Here is a 7,246-nt window from a genome sequence, read left to right on the forward strand (position 1 = left end):
ATAAGAGATGATGAAGAGGATAACTTCAGAATAACCTGGGAAGACTTATATGAACTGGTATAAAGTGAAATTAGAAAAACCAACAGAACATTGTACACAGTAACAGAAATATTATATGGTGATTAATTGTGGATTCTCAACATACAATGATCTGAGACAATTCTGAAAGACTTATGATGAAAAATGCTATCTACCTCCAGAGAAAGAACAGATGATAAATTCTGAGTGCAAATTAAAATGTAATTTTTTATTTTCTTGTTTTTCTTACTTTTTATGACATAGCTAATATGAAAATATGTTTTACATAATTTAACATGTAAAATTGATATAATATTATTTGCCTTCTCAATAAGTGGGGAAGCGGCTGGAGGAAGGGAGAAAATTTGAAACTCAAAATTTTTTCTTAAAGAATGTTTGAAATAAATAAAGTTGGGGGGAAAAAACCCACCACACTCTTTAAAGGGTATCTGTGATTTCCTATAGTAATAATAATAATGGTTTGTGGAGCAGGGGTATACTGGGGTATTTCCAAGAGTATGCTAGAGCCAAAGAGCCAGTCGTTAAAGTTTCAGCATCAGCATTTATACCTTGGAAATTGGTAAACAGTACAAATCAGGGCTTGATTTAATATCTTGTTTACTGTCTAGACTTAAGAAAGTCTAGTAGAAAGTGATGGAGAAAATGTTAATAAATCAGATTAAACTTAAATGTGTGTTTGTGCATCCCCCCAAAGCCCATTATTAAACATTCACCAGCATACCCCTGGGGCATTTCCCATTGAGTTAGGCATGTGCTCTGTCCGCTTTCTGGGGGACATGTGCTGTGACCTCTTGTTAAAGGACATGAGAAACACCATTGTGGTATCTCAGATCCCCATGAATGGGGTTGAACAGAAGATTACTGACTATGAGGTCAGAGGAATATCCTGCCTCAGAGTAAGAATCTAGAAAGATTCTACATCTATTTTACAAGTCAAAGGTCAGCAAACCATGACTCTCAGGCCAAATCAAGCCATCACCTGTTTTTGTAGGACCCACAACCTAAGAATGCTCTTTACATTTTTAAATGGCTGAAAAAAATCAAAAGAAAAACGATATTTCAAATTTCAGTACCCATAAATAAAGTTGTATTGGCACACAGCCTCATTAATCCTTTTCCATGGTGTCGATGGCTGTTTTGAGCTAGAATGGCAGAATGGACTAGCTGTGACCCTGACTGCATGTGGTGTTCTCATCCCTCCTCATGGCTGCTCAGCTCCCTACAAATTACAGTGACTCAATTATAACCGCATCGTTTCAAGTGCCACTCACATCGCCCTACTGTGACATTTTATTTTTTATTACCAGTGCATACTGATCATGTCAAAACAAGAAAAGGGAAAAAAAGGTTTTATGATGATTTTTTGAGTTCAGGAATGAGACTGAAATTTTTCCAAATGAGAAGAACCATCCTTAACCGTTACTATTGAATGCTGAAAGGTTTTAGAAATTAGCTTTTGCTGCAAATTTGATAATGTTTCTTAATGAATCCAATCTAAAATTACAAGGCAAAATAGCACTTACATATGAAATTTATTCTGTGATAAAGTCAATTTGATGGCAACTCAAGTTTGAATCCACAAGTGATACCAAGCTATTTTGTACACTTGCCATATAAGAAGCTAGGTCTTCATTCTCATACAAATTTGCAGCAGATAGATTTTATGAGTTCAAACTACTGTTGCAGCAGCACTTTTTTTCCAACCTTGTTGTTTGGTGGTAGTGGTGGTGGTCTTCATTTTCAAAGAGAATCAATAGCATTAAAGGATGATGTCTTGACTTGTGAATTGGATTTGAGTGAGTCACAGTTACTCCAAGTCATCAGCCTCACTCTTGAGTCCACAGTCATTGAAGTCCAGTGGCAACACAAAAGTCAAGGTAGTTGGAGATGGCCCAGCATGCAGTGGGTGACCTTGGCATCTTCTGTGTCTGACTGAGCTGTAAGCACTCCACAGCACCTGCTTCAGCTGCCTTCATGGCTGTTGGAACAAATTGTGCTCATCCTCCCATTCTACCTGGGGGAAGTCTTCACATGCTAGGAGTAGACACGCCATGAACTCATCGACCTTGATCCCAGCTCAAAACAAATTCCCCCATTTCAAAATTCACTTAACTATTCAATTGAGGTGCTTCCACCTAACCGTCAACTGTCAGTGATTGATTTGCAGTGCAATGACATGTTAAAAGGCAAATTTCAAGAGAAGAATCTAATAAAATTCTATAAATGCCTTCCAAGCGATGAATATGTTCAATTAAAACCACATGCTTATGGACTGAAATCAGTATTTGGCAGTACCTCCTATGTGAAAAGACATTTTCAGAGAGGAAATATGTAAAACCTCCTTGCAGATCAGCATTAACAAAGAATACTTGCAATTAATTTTGATGATAACTTTGAACCCCAATTAAGCAAAGTGTTACTTGCCCCCAAAACAAAGTCCACTTTTCTAATCAGTAGACCTCTAGTACAAAAAATGTGCCAATCATTATTATTATATTTGAATTTCATAAATAAAAATTTTATGGAAGTTTGTTTCTTCTCATTGTATAAGTACCCACATAACATCCTTGAATTTGTCTCTTGGCCCACAAACCCTATAATTTTTAGCCCTTTACAGAAAAAGTTTGCCAGTTCCTGTTGTAGATAATGAAACTAAGGCCAGAGAGATTAAGTGTTTTGCTTCAGTCACTTAGGTGGTGGGTGCCCTAGGTGAGATTTGCTCCTGTGTCAAGATGAATTCCAGGTTCAGTACTTTATCTAATACATCAAGATTTCTTCTCCCCTTGGAAAAAACAAAACATAGCTTTTTACCTGTGAAAGTTATTGTGTTCTTCCTTTTTTCAGGATGAGCTCTCCCCAGGCAAATGAATAGCTCCATCATGAATGATGTCCTGGAGCTTCTCTCCCTAATCCCCTCTCATACTGGAAAGCTGGGTCCTTAGTGGGTATCTGGGTTCCCTCTGGGTTCTAGGAGCAGCCCTGAAGAGCTAGGGACTGTCTTTCTAATGTTAAAGCTCATAAGCCTCTATATGGGGATGTGCTTCCTTATCAATTAGTCATCCAAACAATTAGCTTTCTAGAAAGGGGCATTTGTTAAGGGGGGGCATAATAAGAGTAGTTGGTATAAAACATCCCCCCCCAAATTTGTGACAAACTCTCACTAGTATATACTTGAGTACAGGGTAAAGTAGGCTAAAGGTTGGAGAACATATGTGGCAAAGGAATAATGCCTAGTTCTTGGTTTCTAGAATTCCTTTTTCTCTTCTTTTTGGGGTATTCATGAAGTTCCTGCTAAGAATGTTGTCATTTTCTTCTAGGCTCCTTGTCATCTCTTAAAATTCCCTTTCTTCAGTGTGTCTTCAGTCTTCAGTCCTTGGTACTCAATTCAGATACTGTTGCCTTTTCTTGATCCTGCATAAATATACAGGGAACAATCAGAGAATACTTACGCATGCTCTGAAATGGAGAGCTAGACCCCTTTATTTCACATTATCAAGAAGGTATGAGCTTTCTGACAGCAGGCTCACCAAACATCTACATGGGTCCTACGCACACACTTCTAGAACTGAGTCTTCATTGGCTAGTCCCCCATTACATCAACTGTTACTGAATTCTGTTCTAATCATTCTGTTATGTGCATTAAGATTCTTTTATGTTTAGCACCTCTTTCTTTATATGAATAAAATGACCTGTTTCATGTCTGATTCATATTGTACATTAAGTATTTCTTTTTCAAATGCCCCCTTTTTGTTGAGGCTATAGATTTGGGCCAAAAAGTAAATTGTCCCCAGGATGCCAGGATGGGGATTTGTTTGTAAGTCAGTCAGGGAGATAAGGGGGAGCCTAATCCTTATAATTAAAGGTCAGGCTTTCCCATGGATAAAACTGGAGTGAACAACAATGGTTAGGTCCAGGAAAAGATGTGGTAAAGGTCACCAGCCCGTAGACACTCAGTACCAGTGGCTTTTTGTGAAATCCAAATGGAGACAGAATACTGCCATACAATCTTGTACTATGACACCATGAAAGGTTAAGAAATTTATCTAAGAGATGGAAATATATATGCTTCAGTGACCTGGGAACTTGTCTGATTTAAAGCCTATCTAAAGACTATGGGTTAAAGAAACTTTGGAACATCCAATGAAGGAAACTCAAAATGATTCCCAGTACTCATAGAAATTTATAACCATAGGCCATTTTCTCCTGGAAACCCACTCTACTTAAGTGAAAGTAGATTTCTGTTTCACCCTAATACACATACAAATGCAATCTGAGCGTGCATGCATACACTCACACACAAACAAAAACAAATTATCAGCATCTGCTAAATGCAGTGACTGGCAAGAAGGTTCTGAGACTAAAGCATACTATTTCTCTCTCTCTCTCTCTCTCTCTCTCTCTCTCTCTCTCTCTCTCTCTCTCTCTCTTCTCTCTCTCTCTCTCTCTCTCTCTCTCTCTCTCTCTCTCTTTCAAGTCTTCTTGCACAAAATGACTAATATGGAAATGTTTTACGTGATTGCACTTGTATAACCTATATCTGGTTGCTTATCATTTCAGGGAGGAGAAAGGGGAAGTAGGGAGAAATAGAATTTAGAATTCAAAACTTTTTTAAAAAAACAAATCTTAAAAATGGTTTTTACATGTAATTGGGAGAAAATAAAATATTATTTTTTTTAAAAAAAGAAGGTTCTGAGAGACAATCTCACCTTGGCTTGGTCCAGAGCATAATAGATTAAAATGGCATCTTCCAGGGTGTTAAACAATATGCCATAGTTGATGTATATAAAAGCAAATAGGATAGACTGCTGGGCCTGGAGTGAAGAAGACATGAGTTCAAATCTAGTTTCAGTCACTTACAAGCTATGTGACTCTAGGCAAGTCACTTAATCTCTGTCAGCCTCAGTTTCTTCAGCTATATGCCACCTCCCTCCCAGGGTTGTCGTATAGATCAAATAAGATAATATCTGGAAAGAGTTCAACACATTGTCTGGCACTTAATGTTTATTCCCTCCACTATAAACATGAATTGATAGCAATGATGATAATAGCATATATTATATATATATATATATATATAATATATTATATATATGTATGGAGAGAGAAAGAGAGAGAGAGAAAGAAAGAGAGAGGGGAGAGAGAAAGAGAGAGAGAGAGAGAGAGAGAGAGAGAGAGAGAGAGAGAGAGAGGGAGGGAGGGAGGAGAGAGAGAGAAAGAGAGGGAGAGAGAGAGAGGGAGGGGGAGAGAGAGAAAGAGAGATGGCCCTTAATAAATGTTTGTTGGATTTCATTATGCAGCACTTCAAGGATTACAAAGTGCTCAATGTATTATTCATTTGGTCCCCATGACAATTTTGCGAGACAGGAATATTATACCCATTTCACAAACTGAGGCTCGGAGCAGTCAGATGTTTTACTCATGGTCACTCAACTAGTAGATGGCAGGATCAAGATTTAAACCCAGGTTTCCATCCTCCTGTTTAGTTCTCTTCCTGCTACACCATTGCTAATGATAAGCAAAGACTTTTCCATCTCAAAGAAAGGAAAGCACCATCTTGTAGATGTGATCCTGACAAAGCTTCCTGGGAAGACTCTAAATGCAATTTGCAATAACATTGAGAAAGTGCAGGAAGAGAAGGCCTGGACAGAAAGGAAGGAAGGCAAAGATCAAGGCCAGAGGAAATTTAACTGTTGTTGGCATTAACGTATGACCTTTGTCCAACAGCCAATCGATCTGCTCCGGGAGGGACAGAGCCACATTGACATTCCCTCTAGTAACGAAAACAATCAATAACGAAGTTGCAGCTGAGTTGAAGGATGGCTTTTAGGTTCTCTTTGGAAAAGAAATAAAAGGAGTTGGAGGATTTGGTTTCGTCACCCATCTAAATTTAAGAAGGAACAACACTTCATGCAATGCTTGGCTATCTCACCTTGCAATGCTCACAGGGACCATAAGCAAACAGATCACCGTGAAGATAACTGCAATTTATGCACCCACAAAAATCTGCTGCAAAGAATGAAGATGTGAAAACAATCTCTGAAGGCATTCTGTGGCAAAATGAGCCAAACCAAGTCAACATTACCTGTTGATTGTTGGTCACTTCATTGCAAAGGTGAACACCAACCTTAAGAGAAGAGCCTTTCTATTCAACAAGAATTGATAAGAAAACTAGAAAACAGTCTTGGGGAAACAAGTTCAGATTAGCATCTTGTACTTTAAGCTCCAATACATTCCAAGTAGACAACCCTACCATCCCCTCAGGCTATTTTTTAGATCTTTCCTCCCTCTCACTGACAAATGTGTAGAGAAAGTTGTTTGCGCTTGTTTTCTCTAATTCTTTTCTCATTTGCTTCTCAACCTCTTCCAATCTAGCTTGCAACCTCAGCAATTGAAACCGCTCTCTCCAAAGCATAGGGGAGAATCCTCAAATATATGACGGAAAACAAGGCTCAGGACCAAGAAGTAAAAGAAGTCAGAGGAGTTTAAAACACACAAAAAACTTACATTGGTAAATGCTGAATTTGTTCCGAAAGACGAGTCTGAAAGTGCTAGATATAACAAGTAATGAGTAACATTACCAAAAGTGAACTGGACTCTATCTTAAGGGACAGAAAATGCTTTGTTATTGGTGTGATTGCAGAATTAGCTTTCTGTAAGCAGTCAGAACACCATGTGGTTAGAGCAAGGTCAAGATCAATGGCAAATTAAATCAAAAGGCACAGAAAAAACTTAGATAAAATGCAGCACTCATTTATATTGAAGCACAACAAGTCACTGGAATTAAAACACTGTTCCTCAAGATTATCTATCTAAAACCAGAAGCTAGCTTCAGTATAAATGAGCACACTAAAACATTTTCCAGCAACATTAGAGTATCTAATTTCCCAATAATATTAGAATACTAAACAAAGATGCTTACTGTCACCACTATTATTTTAAATAGCTCTAGAAATGCTAGCCATATCTATAAGAGAAGAAAAAGAAATTGAGAGATTAAGCAAATGGAAGTAAAATTATCTTTACCTTTAGACAATATGATGATTTATTTAGAGAAAAATTTACCTAAAAATGAGCCACAAATTGAGATATTAGTTTCATAAAAGTAGCAGAAGGCAAAATAAGTACACAAAAATCTTTCTGTATATTGCTAACAAAACCCAAGAGGAAGAAATAGAAACATAAATTCTACTTAAGAAACAATAAAATG

At 37.6% G+C, this 7,246-nt stretch overlaps 1 long non-coding RNA gene across 1 annotated transcript; it reads right to left on the minus strand.

Annotated features, from left to right (window-relative positions):
- Nucleotides 1–345: 345 nt before the first annotated feature.
- On the minus strand, nt 346–6,638 carry LOC110192496 (uncharacterized). Its single transcript, XR_002320169.2, has 3 exons — nt 6,544–6,638; nt 4,746–4,850; nt 346–3,450 (listed from the first exon to the last, which is right to left on the minus strand). It is a non-coding gene; the product is annotated as an uncharacterized LOC110192496 (long non-coding RNA).
- Between the last annotated feature and the right edge of the window lie 608 nt (nt 6,639–7,246).

Source organism: Phascolarctos cinereus, unplaced genomic scaffold (genome assembly GCF_003287225.1).
Source record: "Phascolarctos cinereus isolate Bilbo 61053 unplaced genomic scaffold, phaCin_HiC Scaffold_2;HRSCAF=192, whole genome shotgun sequence".
Taxonomy (NCBI): domain Eukaryota; kingdom Metazoa; phylum Chordata; class Mammalia; order Diprotodontia; family Phascolarctidae; genus Phascolarctos; species Phascolarctos cinereus.